General features: G+C 42.6%; 1 pseudogene; it reads left to right on the top strand.

The window, feature by feature from the left end:
• Positions 1–7,358: 7,358 nt before the first annotated feature.
• LOC109762880 (wall-associated receptor kinase-like 8) lies at positions 7,359–13,074 on the top strand (annotated as a pseudogene).
• The last annotated feature ends 3,051 nt before the right edge of the window (positions 13,075–16,125 follow it).

Here is a 16,125-nt window from a genome sequence, read left to right as displayed (position 1 = left end):
AAACCACCACGTTTCGTTTTATTTTCAAAAGGCCGCCACCATCGTGCTGACAGTTTTCAAAAAACACTGATAACTGGATTAGAGCAGCTTCAGTGAAAACCTCACAGGTGAGTCCCACTATCTACCATGTAACGTGTCCAAAGAGACGGAAGTTATATTGTTTCAGGGCGGCGGAGGGCGCGGGCGGCCGAGCGAGTGGTGGCGCGGCGGTGCGGCTCAAGGACGGTTGCACGCATGCGCAAACTCTCAGCGGAAGGAATCAACGCGGGAAGACCCAGACGCGACACACACGTCCTATTCTTCCTCAGTTCCGACCGGCGTCCTCATTGTCGATGCGCTCGACTCCGACTAGCCCAGCGCCTCTCCTTACCACCATAAGCGCCACTCGGTGCTTCTATAGATCACTTTAGAATTGCATATGGAGGTCTTTGGTTGTATAAAAAAATGAAGATCAAGGCAGCGTCGGGTGCACTACCGACCTCACTATGTAAAGTTTACCATTTTCCGACGCGTATTTTTGGCAGTTTTATATACATGTTTAACATTTTTAAAATGCAAGATTCATTTTTCTAAATTAGTGTAAAGTGTTTTTGTAATATATATATATATATATATATATATATATATATATATATATTAAAATATAAACAAAAGTAAAAAAGGAGAATAAAAACGTGAAGCAAAAATCGAAAAACACGCACGATGTCACCACGACATAGCACGGCGCAGCAGCTGGTAACTGGGCCGGTCCAGTTCCGGCTCCCTGCAGCATGCCGTTCCTAGGGGTCGCAGATGGCGGCACATAGCCGCGCCGGAAAACCCTCTGCGCCCCTCATTGCGTCATAGTGTCGATGCTTCACACAGGGTTGCGCGAGCGAATGATGCAGTCGGCCGGCCTAATTGCTAGCGAAGCTTTTTTCTGTACTGTATTTCTACCAGTTTTGGGAACCTTCTAGAAGGCTCCCGAACCTGGTTTTTTCTTGCTGAATTCTACTTCTAGGGCTTTTCGGTTTTCCTTTTTTCTTTTTTCCTTTTCCAGATTCTTTTATTTTTTGTGTTATTTTCGTTTTCCTGTTTATTTTGTTCAAAAATTTCAAATATTTTCGGGATTCAAAAAATGTTCTCTTTTTCCAAAAAATATTCTTTTTTCAAAAAAATGTCCAGGAATTTCAAAAATGTTCTCATTTTCAAAATGTTGTTCACAATTACAGAAAATATTAGCATTTTTAAAATTTTGTTCACAATTTAAAATATGTTCACATTTTAAAAACGTTCCCGTTTAGAAAATATGTTAAAAATTGAAAAAATTACGTTTACATTTTTTCAGGAGTTTTAAAAAATGTTCCAGTTTCAAAAATTGTTCACAAATTTCAAAATGTGTTCGTGTTTTTTAATTATGTTCGGGAGTTTCAAGTTCGCCTTTCAAAATTTGATTTTGGTATTTAAAAATGTCCCCATTTTTGAAAAAGTACATCATTTTCAAAAAAAATGTTCCATTTGGAAAAAATTGTTCAGCTTGAAAAAACGTTCCTGTTTTCAAAACTATTCGTCACTTAAAAAATAAATCACAATTTTTCAGGAAATGATTTGATTTTTGCCGAAAATGTTTTCATATGGACGCGGCTTTGAGTTCTTTTAATCTCCGCGCTATACAAATTAGTTAGATCCGCCTGGTCTATTGGTGTGCCGCGCTCACCTCGACTCAGGGCCTCTCTTTGTTTTTACATCTATTTTAAGTGATGTGTGCGTGGTCTGCTCATGCGCGTCACTCCAACTATTTGGGGCAAATAGGAGCTCCTAAGCCGGTTCCATAACTCTGGGCCAGGAAGGGAAACACTGGCCGAGTCAGGTGTGATATTTCGGCCCATACGGCTCCCTTTCTCTCTGGTTTCTTATTACCATGTTTTTTTAACTCTAAAAAAAATACCATGTTTTCTTGTCGAATCTTATTTATACCAGTTGTTGTTGTGGACTTTTGTCTTAGCAGCTCAATAAAGATTTTCTCAAACCAAAAAAAAGGCAGCTAAAGTTAGGTATTGCTCGTTTTACTAGAGCAACGTCAATTAATTTGGATCTGTTGTACTAGAGCAGCGTTGTTTCACAACCAGACTAGCATGTTTCCTTCTGACATGAAACAACAGATATCGAGACCATGCAGCCTGGTCATCATCGTGTTCTTCGCAGGCCCAAGCATGGTGAATCTTACCATCTTAACCGAGGGAGCTCACCATCATTTGATCATGGATGCATCTGTCTGAACACGTTATTTACGGCCATTAACGTTGTTGAAGTGGAACAACTACCAGTATACTACCAGTATACTACCAAAGTGAATGGAGGCTCACTGGCACAGTACATACGTAGTGTTTGGCGGTCGGATATAGATGCTTTAAGATGTCTAGTTAGTAGAGGCACAATCCTCACTGTATGTATGCATGCTACTCCCTCCGTTCCTAAATATTTGTCTTTTTGAAGATTTAAATGGACTACTACATACAGATATATATAGACATATTTTAGAATGTAGATTCACTCATTTTATTTCGTATGTAGTCATTTGTTAAAATCTCTAGAAAAACAAATATTTAGAAACGGAGGGAGTACCAAGTACTGTACTAAGCATAGAGGAGCAAGTGCACACACCAATCCGTGGCATAAAGAAACTTGGGTGCACCAGCCGAGAGCTTCATCAGTACTGCTCTGTTCCTTGCCTCTGTTTCCCGTGCTCTGCTCTGCTTCACATCTGCGCTACAGGGTCTGCATCCCTATGTGCGGATGCATTTTGCCTGTCATCGTCTACAAAAGAAAAGGATGTAACTTAGATTTTTCCCGCAAAAAATATGTACTTCCTCCGTCCAGAAATACTTACTAAAGAAATGGATGTATTTAGACATATTTTAGTTCTAGATACATTCCTTTTTATTCATTTCTCTGATAAGTATTTCCGAATGGAGGGAGTAGTATCTATTTGGTTCAAATGTTGCTAAAAGAAACTTTTGCCGTGCTGTCAACATGCCGGAGGAGGAGAGCTTCTTCAGCGCTCGGTCATGTCTCTCGATAAACAAATGAACTCTGTCATCTCCGGGCGGCTAAGCTCGCCTAGATCCGGGGACGAAGGCAGCGGGGCAACTCTCCGACTGGCAGGAGGTGTCCGGATGCGGTGCCTCGTGCGCGTGGGCTTGCTTGTGTGTGCTGGCGGTGAGGTGGTGCCCGGCGGCGCGGGTTGGGTGGAGGGCGGCGGAGTAGGGCTGGCGTGGCGTGGCTTGCTCGAAGGCGATTCGCACTCTCTCGGGTGGGCCTTCGGTGGTTGGTGTCGACCACGTCCAGATCTGGCGCGGGAGGTCCGTGGTGGTGCCGGTGCTGCAGCCTGGATTGACCCCCCCTCCCACCCACCCTCCGTCAGCGTCGGTGCTCATGGTGACCAAAGGCGTCTGTGGGGTGCTCCTTTTTTTGGAACCGGCGAGGACGCTTCCGTGGTCTGATAGGGGATGGTGAGATCTCACGCTCATGTGCTTGCCGGACTCGGCGGCCTGTGTGCGGCAGTGAGGTCCGAGATGCGAAGCTTCGGCGAAGGCCTACTGTTGACCTTTGTCAGCAGCGATGATGGCGACGGCCTCGGGTGCCGCTAACCTTCTTTAAGGCATCATTGTGAAGATTGTAGCCCGTTCCTAGTGTGCTCCGGGCGAAATCCTAAAATCCTTCCCTCGATTGGACGATGACGACATCTTTGATGTTGTTTCCCTCTTGGGGGCATAGTCTTAAAGCCATAGATCCGTCGTGGGTTGCTTGGTGTCTCGGTTGGAGCGTGGTTGGTTTGTTGATATGTTTGGTGGCGGTGGTGGAAGTGATATGTGGCGGTGGCCTTTTCCTTGGTCATCCCGGTGCTGTTGGTCAACCTCTCTCTTGGGTGCTCCTGGCGGCGGTAATGACTCGGAGTTTTGGTGCCCTTCGACGACGCCTGAGGTTTTGTTGCCTCGCATAGTGTCCTGGTTCTCTATATATGTGCTGGAGGCCATGGTGTGGCCCATAGGAGGTGCAGGGTTGTCTCGGCGGAACATTGCCCTAAGGCATGGTCTGCGGCTCTCTTTATCACGTCGTGGCTAGGCAGTGGGAAACCCTTCGACAGTGGCTGTGAGTCTCCTAGTTCTTCAAGGTGTTGAGTGATCGCAGAGCAGCAGGTGACTTCCTCTCAACGTATTTTCGGTGTCGGGTCTCCTTTCATCTGATCCAACAATGCTAGTCCCCGCTCTTTCTGGGTCTTCCCACTGAGGATGGGTGCTAAATTCTTGGTGTTGGCTGTTGCCGTATCTTGCTTCTGGTTCTCCTTCTACTTCCCTGTTCCTTTCTATGGGTGTTGGGTGCTACTTCTTGTTGTAGCCGTTGTGTTTGTATCTCAATCTTGTTTTCGAAATGAATATTGTTCATGCCGGCTTTTGCCCGCCGTAGCAGTGTAAAAAAAAATTGTTTCTTGCTGCCGTCCGTCTTTTGGCTTCAAGTTAGCAGAGCAACAGCCAGCCCAGCATCCTATTCCAGCTGAATCTTCGATGATACTACTAGCTGAATTTGACAAGCGCGTTTCTACCCAACATGCCTTTCCAGCTGCACTGTGTATTATACTGCAACTGAAAGCAATGAATAATACTGACTGAACCTGACAAGTGACAGCTGCATTTTGGATAACCTGCTAAATTCAGCGAGTTCCAGAAATAGAAATACATATTCAATCTAAGGAAAAGAGAAATGCAAAGTCAAAGATTTGTAAACCAGCTGGGAGTTACCACCAGAGAAGGATCGAGTTGTGAAATTAGACTCTGTGTGGAGAACAGACAAAAATACATGTATCTTTTTCTCAGGAAATAACATGTCCAAGTCCTTGATGCTTTATCAGGAGTATTAAGCAATTAATACACTCACTTCCTTTGGCTAAGTTGCTGTTGATGATGCGTCGAACCATAATTAGCTTTTTCATAAGGATGTGCTGCTGATAATGCTTTGCCTGTAATTCATGAATAGTCCATCCACTTCCTCCATAACAGAGGATGCGGTACAAAAATTCAGTCATAAGTTTACAAATTGCCATGACTTTGAAAGATTCAGTCATAAGTTCCTCCTGATACTGACCCGACTTCAAAGATCCAATCATAAGTCTTTTAACCAATCCAAGGACTCAAGCAAACAATCCTAGCTGAACTGACATGCAAAGAGAAGATGACCAAGCCAGGCTTGTAGGATGCACATAGAAAGTTCTTCAATTTTTTTTAGCTTCAGTAAGTAGAGTAACATCTAGCATCCTATTATAATTCTTTAGGGTAGATGGCACCCTATACTGGCTGCAATGTATGCACCACATTTCTTGAATGTGAAGGAGGACAGCAAAGGAAGGGCTCCGTATTTAACTGATACCTTTGCTGTATTCGGCTCGGACGAGTGACATGCATAGCCAAGTTTGTGGGTTTATAAACAAGTACTACATCAATTAGTAGTTCTGCGACGCCTGTTCACTCAAAGAAAAATAGACAAAAGGAAAATGTGAAGTCACAAATCCATAAATCTGGGAGTTACCACCAGAGAAAGAGTTGTGAAACTAAATTCAGTGGGGAGAACTACTAATTGAACTACTATTTTGCCTCCCTGTGTGGAGTGTTCTGAAGTCGGTTACCATCCTCCTAGCAACAGCAACAGGGATCTTTTGATTCTCTCTAACTCAAGTGGTTTGATTCAATTCAACAATCCAATCACAGAGAGAAGAGGGATGGAAGGAGAAAAGAACCGTCCTCATTAGGGTTCTTCGTCTGCAAGAAAAGTGATCCACCAGGCGCCGAAGTCATCCCCACTAGCCGCTACTAATACTACACTCAACCAAGGCACTTACATATGCACCCCACTGCTAACGTAGGACCCCTTCGTCTTTGGACTACTTCGTGGACCGAGCTGGGCCATGGGACTTGCGAGGGCACCAATGGTAGCTTTAGTCTAAATGCTGCTCTGCGCTTGCGCTGGTTCAGTTTCAACAGTAGCAGTTTTGGTCCGAATATTGTCTTGCGGTTGCGCTGGTTCAGTTTCGACAGTTTGCTTCAGCTTACGTTGTTCTGCTTCTGCATGTTTGGCCGCGGCATGAGCTCGACGCTTCTCCCAACGACACTGCATTCGGGGCATGACCTAGTCCTACTAGCTTGCATTTGTATTAGAGAAAATCACTCCACGATAGCACTAACTTGGAGAGATTCTCAAGCCCATGGATCCATTTGTTGCATTGACTAGTAATCTAAGAAGAGCGAGGCTCTCGCGGCTGCTTGGTGGCAACAAACACTCACCCAAACAGCCATCTAAACGATGTGTTAAATTGTGATTTAAATTATACCATGTTGGACTAGACGTAGTACAACCGGTGTGGGCCTTTGCGTTGACGTCGACGCGTACGAGTACAACTCGTTTACTTGTCCTCCAAGGACTCTCATGTATTGCCCTCATATATACCCCATGTAGTCACACCTAAGACGGTCTGTCGTCTCGTGCTTGTAATACTCCTCCTCATAGTGATTGCGCCTTCATGCATCCGTGGTTTTCTTCCGCAAGGGTTTTCACGTAAAAATCCATGTCTCTCTGTCTCTCGTTTATTTCTCATTATTATCTAAACGATGTCTCGTGCACTGCTCTAACTGACAAAGGTTGAAGTTGATTGGATCTATCTGTCTTGGCACTAATGCTAAAGATGTCGGTAATAGTGGACTGGCTGGTCGATCGCTGGAACAGGACAGGAAAAGATGCCTGCTGCTATGGGAGTGCTGGTGGCACGCATGTGGTTGCGGGCGGGGTGTCGTGGTTGATCTGCGAGCGGCTGCTGAATGGCGTTTCTGGTTCCAGAGCCATTTGCCAGCTAGAAGATGTTATGGGTTGATGTAAGAGTTTCGGTAGCCAGCGATCGAGGATGCCGTGCTGCCAGGGTAACGGAAAATAATGCATCCGTTCCAATAAAAAAAGGTCCATCGTTCGGTAAATAAGAAAGCTACCCCTTGTGTCCCGATCTCCACTTGGAAACAAAGACTGGATCAAGTCCGTCAATGCGAGAGGGGAGTTTTGAATGCTACTTTCACACTACGGAAATATCCAAAGCCGTTCACTGGCAGAGAATTCTCGGACTTGTTCTTGAGTCTTGACACAGGTACACGTGTTACATGAGAAATCAATGCCAACCTTGTGGGTAGGGTGTACTGAACTGTTCAAAAACGTTGCCAGTCGTCTTTCTTTTTTCTTCGCAACGCCGATGGAACGTGTAATTTCGTTTTACAAAATGGAGTACTCCAGTGTAATCCCGTTTAGCACAGTGATGTTGGACAGGTATATATGTGCAAGAGGGCCAACGCTGCAAGCTAAAGCAGCGAGACACCTAAAGCTCAATACACCATCTTCCCACAAATACTGTGATGAAGAAGATGAGGCTCCTCTGCTTGCTTGCGCTGCTGTTGCTACGGACGGCAACGGCACGAGCATCCGCTGCCGTGCAAGGAAGCCAGGCCGGGAACAGGAGTAGTCTTCCGTCCCTGGCCAGCTGCCAGAAGAGCTGTGGCAACCTGAGTTTCGAGTACCCGTTCGGCATAGGGGCGGGCTGCTTCCGGCCACCGCAGCGGGACTTTGAGCTCATCTGCAACAATGCCGACGGTGCCTCGCAGCACCCCAGACTCTTCCTGCACGACGGCCACACGGAGGTCGTCGGTGATATCATCACGAGCGATAAGGATGGCTTACCAGAAATTGATGTATCATTTTCCCGTTCCGTCTCCGTGAGCCCTGAGGTCGATGCATACAACATGTCCTGGAATCCATGGAAATCTCCCTGTTACTATCATGTAAGTTTAAACTTCACTGGTTGTGACTTCGACATGTATATGCTCGACCCCGACACCAACAAGATGGTGGGTGGATGCAATACTACATGCCCTCACGAAGATATCACGGATTCGGTGGCCAGGCAGGACTGCAACGGTACAGGATGTTGCACCACCCAGGTTTACTCCGAGTTTGCTAGGGGCTTCGACATCAAGTTTGTCCGCCACAAGATTGGGAAGCTGAAGCTCAAAGCGCACAGTAACCGAAGCTCCATATGGGATACGATTGATGTAACCTCTAATTACGCCTCTATTCCCTGGGCTATCGCCGTTGATGAACCTGGCCCCTTGGGAAACAGTAAAGATTATGCATGTCTCAGCAACCATAGCAGCAGTCAACTGGCTTATCAGTATCACTATACAGATACTCCTCAGTATCATTGTTACTGTGACGGTGGTTACCGAGGCAATCCATACATAACCGATGGCTGCTCGCGTGACAAAGGTAATTACTCTGTGATAAAAAAAAATCCTAGTTTTCTTATTGTGTTACTTTTTTCCTTGCAGCATGCATATAAAGTAAATTTTCTTCAACAGTATGCACCAACCAAAATAAATATTCCTTCAACTGTAACCAGTCTTGTTCCCACATGCTCGCATATATAGGCTTCACAAAAAAACAATTGAAGCCATAAAAAGCCGGTGCTCTCCTCTTTGGCGCAGCCCAGGCTACTCTCATTTGGTCATATCTTAGTGTTCTTTCGTGCATGATATATGGTTTCCCTAATGCATGGTATCCAAAGATGTTGTATCTTAGGGGCCAGGTGTCTTGGAGTTCTGGCTCAAATGCTCCTGCATGAACAGTAGAATCTAATAATAAAATATTCTAATTTAGAAAAAATGAACATGGACGTGGCTCCTAACTGCATGCACATTTCCGTCAAGAAAATAGCCTTTTTAGCCATCGACTTTCCCCAGCACACCCACAAATCTTTTCTTCACAGAAATTTTCATGTAAAAAGAAACAAAAATGTTCATTATAAAAAAATTCTGAATTTTTTTTAGATTTTTTTACTATTCATGGGGAGCATATGAGTTCTAGCTTCATCCCTGATTTCAACTAGGGCCTTATGGAAAGAGTTGTATCTATGATAAGATACAAATATAGTACATATCTATCCGAAAGTTTCCTTCTCAGCTCGAGCTCATATGAGCTCGGGTGAACAGTAAAATCAAAACAAATTCAAGAAAGTGATTTTTTTTTGTGACAAACGTTGAAAAATGTTTTCAATGCTTGCAAAGCTTCATCATCAAATTAAATGACATTCGTGGAAGTCGTGGCAAAAACAATGATGCTCCGAGCGAGTTATTTTTGGAGTGCTGATTTTTTCCATGACTTCCACAAATGCCAATTTTTATGAAACTATGCAAGCATTTAAAACGCTTGTCAAATTTTGCCACAAAAATATTCAGATTTTTTTATAAATTTTTCACTTTTTTGGAATTTTATTGTTCACCTGAGCTCATATGAGCTCGAGCTCAGTTAATCCGCTTCCGTATCTATCCTTTCTCTGAGAAAAGTATATATCTCTCCTTATTTACAAAGGTGCCTCTCAGACTTTTGCGGCTAAAATCCTGTACAACTTGGAACACTAGGAGAGGCCTACCCATTACCATCACGAGTTAAACCATTAGTACCGACACTACTACTTGTTCATCTAAAAATAGTTATTTTAAAAGCAGATAATCTCCGGCCTCTGCATAGATTGATACACGGTCACATATTACTTACTATTAAGATCGGTGACAATGAATGCCAAATATTGAAGATGAACATATCAACAGAAAGAAAAGAACAAGGCCATCCACATTGGATATGTAGCATCATTGTAGTGCTATCATAAACCGTATGACCGTGGACCAGAATCCACTGGACAAGCGATATGTGACCTAACAAAGGGCGCAAGGCTCAAAGACAACACCTTCGAGAAGGAATCGTAGCTCGCAAGACAATGTTGGTTGGTTCAACCATAATCAAACATGGGGATATCACCCAACTCTGAAGTAGAACTTCAAGCCAACACTTTCAACAAGGAAACGACATGTGGTCGTTGACGCTGCCTAATCTAGCTCATATACATTTGGCATGTGGTTCTTTTATAGTACTATATATCTGGTTAATAAAGCTCTAATTCCCTTGAAAATTGAAACAGTGTGTGTTAGTCGCATCATTAATTTGTTAGGATCTTGCATAAAAAAATGTTGGGATTGTTAGGAGTTGATCACGTGACCTCTTGTATTTGGTAGGATTTTCGAAAGTGTCCTTCTCAGCTTGAACTCGTATGAGCTCGGTATGAACAGTAAAATCCCAAAAAAAAAACTGATTTTTTGTGGAAAACACTGACAAATGTTTTGAATGCTTGTAAAGTTTCATCATGAAATAACATTCATGGAAGTCATGTTAAAAAGAAACAAAATGAGCACTTCCAAATGTTTTTGAAAATAACATTTTTGGAGCATTAATTTTGTTTTGTTTTGCCACGTCTTTCATGAATGTCATTACATGATGAAACTTTACAAGTACAAAACATTTGTCAATGGTTGCTACAAAAAAACAGAATGTTTTGATGATTATTTTTACGTTTTTGGGATTTTACTGTTCATCTGAGCTCATATGAGCTCGAGCTCAGAATTTGCATCGTAGGACTTCTCTTCTTGTTTGAGAGGTAATCTTAAAATAGATGCACTGACCTTTTTATGAAATCAGGATACGATCCGATACAACGGAAGACCAACTGCTCTAGATGGTGTGGAGAAATCAGTGTCCCTTTCCCATTTGGCCTAGAGGACGGTTGTTCTGCAAGGATGTCATTTCAGCTGAATTGTACAAATTCATCTTTGTCTGCCCTCCTGTTTCTTGACGAGTTCGATGATACAGCAGGATACTCCAGGAATTATGTACAGTATATAAATATCTCAGGGGGACTAGTAAATGTTAAATACAACTTATATGAAGCAGAGCGCCTTTCGGTGCGTGTATTTCAAGATCCAGGCCTCTATGTTGCCTCCGGGGGTGTAGTACTACAGCAGTGGGCCGTAGCCAATTTAACATGCCACGAGGCACAGCAGAATAAGACCGGATATGCATGTGTCAGCATTAACAGCATATGCTTGGGTGTCAACTCCGAACAAGAATATGTCGGTTACCGTTGCAAATGTTTGGCCGGCTTTGACGGGAATCCATATATCACGGATGGCTGCAAAGGTACGCATGCACTGCATCTCTCTGCATCCGTCTCCTCCATTGTGCACATCCTAAATCCTACTAATATGCAAAAAAATCTCTTTGTTAGGGAAATACCATAATATAAATGGGTGCTCGCACACCTTTTCGAGAAGTGATACTTTTATATCTCAAAATAATCTCAAAGTCAAAAAGAACAAGTATAAATGTGCAAAAAGGTGCTCAAGCTCGAACTCTATATCTACAATTTCTGTGGTGCCCCTAATGATAAAATTACGTACAAAAACCTGTAAATAAGTTGTCTATGCACAAAAACTTGTATGAGTTCAGTCTACAATTTCTGTGGTGCCCCTAATGATAAAATTACGTAAAGCTCAAAATAACCTATGCTAGTATTATGTGCAGGCACTAATGGGTAACTTAATTACAATACTTATGTATTTTAGTCTCACAATATACTTATTGTTGCAGATGTTGACGAATGTCCTAGAAATACAATGTATGATACTACAATAAAGATGTGTGTATCAACTAAAGAGCAGAATCTGGTACTAGGTGAGTTCTATGGAACAACCAATTCCATGCAATGAGCTACATAAACTCCTGAACATTGATAACAAGCATAATCATTACAGGTATCGCCATTGGCATTGGCGTTGGTTTTGGAATTCTACTTCTCATATCAATTGTAATATTATTCGTCCATAGATGGAAAAAGACATCAAGAAGAAACTGCGAAGAAAGCATTTTCGGCAGAACCAAGGTCTACTCCTCGAACAATTGATATCTTCAGATGAAAATGCGAGTGACAACACTAAGATTTTCTCACTATCAGAGTTAGAAAAGGCAACAAATAATTTTGATCCCACACGTATCGTTGGTCGTGGAGGGCATGGCATGGTTTATAAAGGCATCTTATCTGACCAACGGGTAGTGGCCATAAAGAAGTCTAAAGTCATTGAGCAAGTAGAGATAAGCCAGTTTATCAATGAGGTTGCAGTCCTCTCCCAGGTAAATCACCGGAATATTGTGAAGCTCTTCGGTTGTTGTCTTGAGACCGAAGTCCCACTGTTAGTGTATGACTTCATCCCTAATGGTTCATTATTTGAAGTCCTTCATGCTAGTACCACTAGCATCTCTGTCTTGTCCTGGGATGATTGTTTGAAAATTGCTGCAGAAGCTGCTGGAGCACTCTATTACCTCCACTCGGCTGCTTCAGTATCAATATTTCATCGTGATGTGAAGTCCACTAACATACTCTTAGATGGAAATTACACAGCAAAAGTTTCAGATTTTGGTGCTTCAAGGTTGGTTCCTATAGACCAAACTCATGTCGTTACAAATATACAAGGCACATTTGGATACTTGGATCCGGAATATTACCACACGGGTATATTGAATGAGAAGAGTGACGTCTATAGTTTTGGTGTAGTGCTTGTAGAGTTGCTGCTCAGGAAGAAGCCTATTTTTACAACTGACTCTGGGCTAAAGCAAAACTTGTCCAACTTCTTCCTTTGGGAGATGAGGGAGAAACCACTCGCAGAAATAGTAGCTACTCAAGTTCTGGAGGAAGCATCAATTGAAGAGATTAATGATGTCTCTAGTCTTGCAGAGACTTGTTTGCGACTACGAGGCGAAGAGAGACCTACAATGAAACAAGTGGAAATGAAATTGCAGTATGTGCGATCCAAAAGGTTGAGAGCATGCCAGGTTGCTGTGACAAACGAATACATGCAACCATTGTTAAGTGGACAAAGCCAAGACACTCTTCCGATGTTGACTACTCCGAGTGGTATAGCGGACGTAGTTAATATAGCTTCTCAAAGGAACCAAAATTGCTACAGCCTGGAGCAAGAGTTCATGGCATCGGCGACTCTCCCACGCTAGTCCATCGTGTTCTTAGCATTATTGTTTGGTTATATGCTTTTCCTATTGAAGTGCTATATCATTTGCGTCCTTTGGTGGAGAGGGTAAAGTATACTCTACACTGTATAGTGCACTAAATAACGGGCGGTTTATACTGTGCAGATTGGAAAGTTTGGTTCTTCTTCATGTCTTAAAAAAATTGTAATTGTGCTACAGATGTACTATATTATTATTATTATTATTATTATTATTATTGTTATTATTATTATTATTATGTCCCGGACGCATTGTGAATTGTAGCATCCTGATTTTCCTGTGGTAAAATAATTAAAGCAAAGGATGTCACAACGTGTTCAAATAAGTAATGTATTTTACTTGGCGTTGCCCAAATAAATCCAAAAAGTCAGCGTATTAATGCAATGCCACTCCACTTCTAATTAGTGTATCTTGTTCTAGCTTTCAGACATCATCATGGGAGATTCCATAAAATTACCTTATGAAGCTCCCGAGGAACTCTTGAGGATTGAAAGGATGCATCAACCCTAAGTTTCAATACCTTTGGCTCATCGAACCTCCTGGATGGCAGACGTCTTTCGGAGATCAGCACTAGTTCCCCACCACAGCGACCATCCTAAGATCCGCATAGTTGCCGGTAATCAGCTGGTGGAGGTTCATATATGATGATTTTCCGTGCACCAAGGCATCAAACCGTACTTCGTTGATGCAAAACATTGCAGCAGTGGCAATGCCGGTCTGGCCCTCTGTTGGGGTAGACTTGGAGCCTAAACACTCCTTGATGAGGCGATAACACAGGTTCCTCTTGCTCACATCCTCCACCTCGGCCCCCCTTCATGTCCTTGGCGATGCACCACAAAAACTGGTTGCGGGGGATACAAACCAGGATTATAGCTAGAAACAACACCAAGCGCTGAACGGGTCAAGTAGTAATTTTCTTTTTCTGTTTCTGTTGGTTAGTAGAGTAGCATGTCCAGTTGCTGGTGATGTGTCAAACATATTCTTTTTCTCTAGGCTGCGCTGCTGACAGTGTTCTGCCTGCCATACCATCCATAGATGCAGCCATGGTATCCAATATTCAGCCATTAGTTCTAGAACTGTTCTGTAGTTCGGCATGTGTATGATGATCTTTATCTTCTTAAGAAAAAAAAGGAACAGGTCTGTGAGGATGATATCTGTGCTGCTTGCTCTACTTCAGTGTGGTAGATTTTTCTTGGCTAGCAGGTTTTGAAGGTTCAGATTTTTGTTGCTTTACTATGTTTGGTCATACTCTCGAATCTGGTGATCTCGGAACACCATATGACCAGCTTTTAAAAAATAACGCTATATGTATAGAATGGTGTGTAATATTGAAATATACAGATCTATGGAGCTGTAAAATCTACCAAGATGCAAATTAAATTCCATTATTATAGCCTAGCCATGCTCCCATGTTTCAGATACATCAATTACTCCTTAGTGGCCCAGTTTTGTAACGGATACATCAATTATTAGTCCTACTCTACATATAGTATGAGACAGCAGAAGTACGGTAATAAGAATCCAATGGAAACACGCACACGCACTATTAGGGAAAACCCTAGCAGTAGCGCGGGTATAATGCCTATCAGTAGCGCTGGGTGCCGCGCTACTAGTAAGGCGCTACAACTAAAGGTTAGCATAGCGTCTGTTAACCAACGCTACTGCTATGTCGACTTAGTAGTAGCGCTTTCATCAAAGAGCGCTACTGGTAATTACTAGTAGCGCTTCTTCCAGCCCGCGCTACTACTATTATTCCGTAGTTTACTTTTATTTCATGTTGTATTCATACACCTTTATACAAGTTTTCATACAGCAGCAATTTAGAGATTGTTTTTACATCATAATGAGTTATTACATCACAGGGTGAAAGAACCGTGGACTAGTTTCAAGTGGAACAGGGGGAAAGGAGGACTTAGCAAAATTTTAAGCCCGCGGGTGATTAAGTCGAACTAGCAGTAGCGCTCTTAAGGAAATGCGCTATAGCTAAGTTAGCTATAGCGCGTTTTAGAAAAAAACACTACTGCTATAGGAAGCAGTTATTTCTTTAGTTTATCCTTACATTTTCTTTTTTTCATTTCTCTGTTTCCTACTTCTTTCCTTTTCATTTACTTTTTTATTTTTTTCATTTTTCTTTTCTTTCTTAGCAGTAGCGCTCTACGCAGGAAACGCGCTGCAACAACAACCATAGTGGTAGCACGTTTCGTGCAGAACCGTTACTACTTTTCCTAGCCTACCGCCAACACGGTGGGATTTATAGTGGTAGCGCTTTTTGTTGCACACGCGCTACTGCTATAGTTGTAGCTATAGCGCGCTTTCCTGGAACACGCTACTACAAAGTAGCAGTAGCGACCTATTTTAACCAGCACTACTGCTATACCTCTGTGTATAGGCTTTTCCCTAATAGTGACGAGTCAATAATGTTCACTCTGACATGCTCCTCTACCTGCCTCTCCACCTCTTCCTTCTGCACCTCAAATATTTTACAGTCACGGTCACCAGCACTAGACAACTGAATTTCTTTGAGGCTTTTGACCCACTTTATGTTTTTTTATTAACAAAATACACTAATTAAAAAAGGAAAAAAATAAACGAAAAGGATGTCAGCTGACAGATCGGTAAATGTAAACCTGGGAGTCGCCACTGAATAAAGTGCTTCACATGGACTTTACCTTACCTATGACTGAATAAATGGACTCTGTCATTGTTTTATTCAAGGTTGTCCTCCTTTTAACTTCAGTTAGCAGAGCACAAAAGCCAACCCAGCATCCAATTCCAGCTGCAATGTCGGATGATACTGCAACGAAATCAATGAATGATACTAACTGAACTTGAAAACTGCATTTGATTCGATGACGTGCTAAATTCAGCGAGTTCCGAAAACAAAAAACGCCTATTGCTCCAAGGAAAAGAGAAATCAAAGTCACAAAATTGTAAGTCCGGGAGTTACCACAAGAAAGAAACAGTTGTGCAATTAAATTCAGTATGGAGAACATGTTGGGAATCGTAGCATAATTTAAAATTTTCCTATGCTCACCAAGATGCATCTATGGAGTCTACTAGCAACGAGGGGAAAGGAGTGCATCTACATACCCTTGTAGATCGCGAGCGGAAGCGTTCCAATGAACGTGGATGACGGAGTCGTACTCGCCGTGA

This window comes from Aegilops tauschii, chromosome 6 (genome assembly GCF_002575655.3).
Source record: "Aegilops tauschii subsp. strangulata cultivar AL8/78 chromosome 6, Aet v6.0, whole genome shotgun sequence".
Lineage (NCBI taxonomy): Eukaryota > Viridiplantae > Streptophyta > Magnoliopsida > Poales > Poaceae > Aegilops > Aegilops tauschii.
This window is presented reverse-complemented; position numbering and strand designations above follow the sequence as displayed.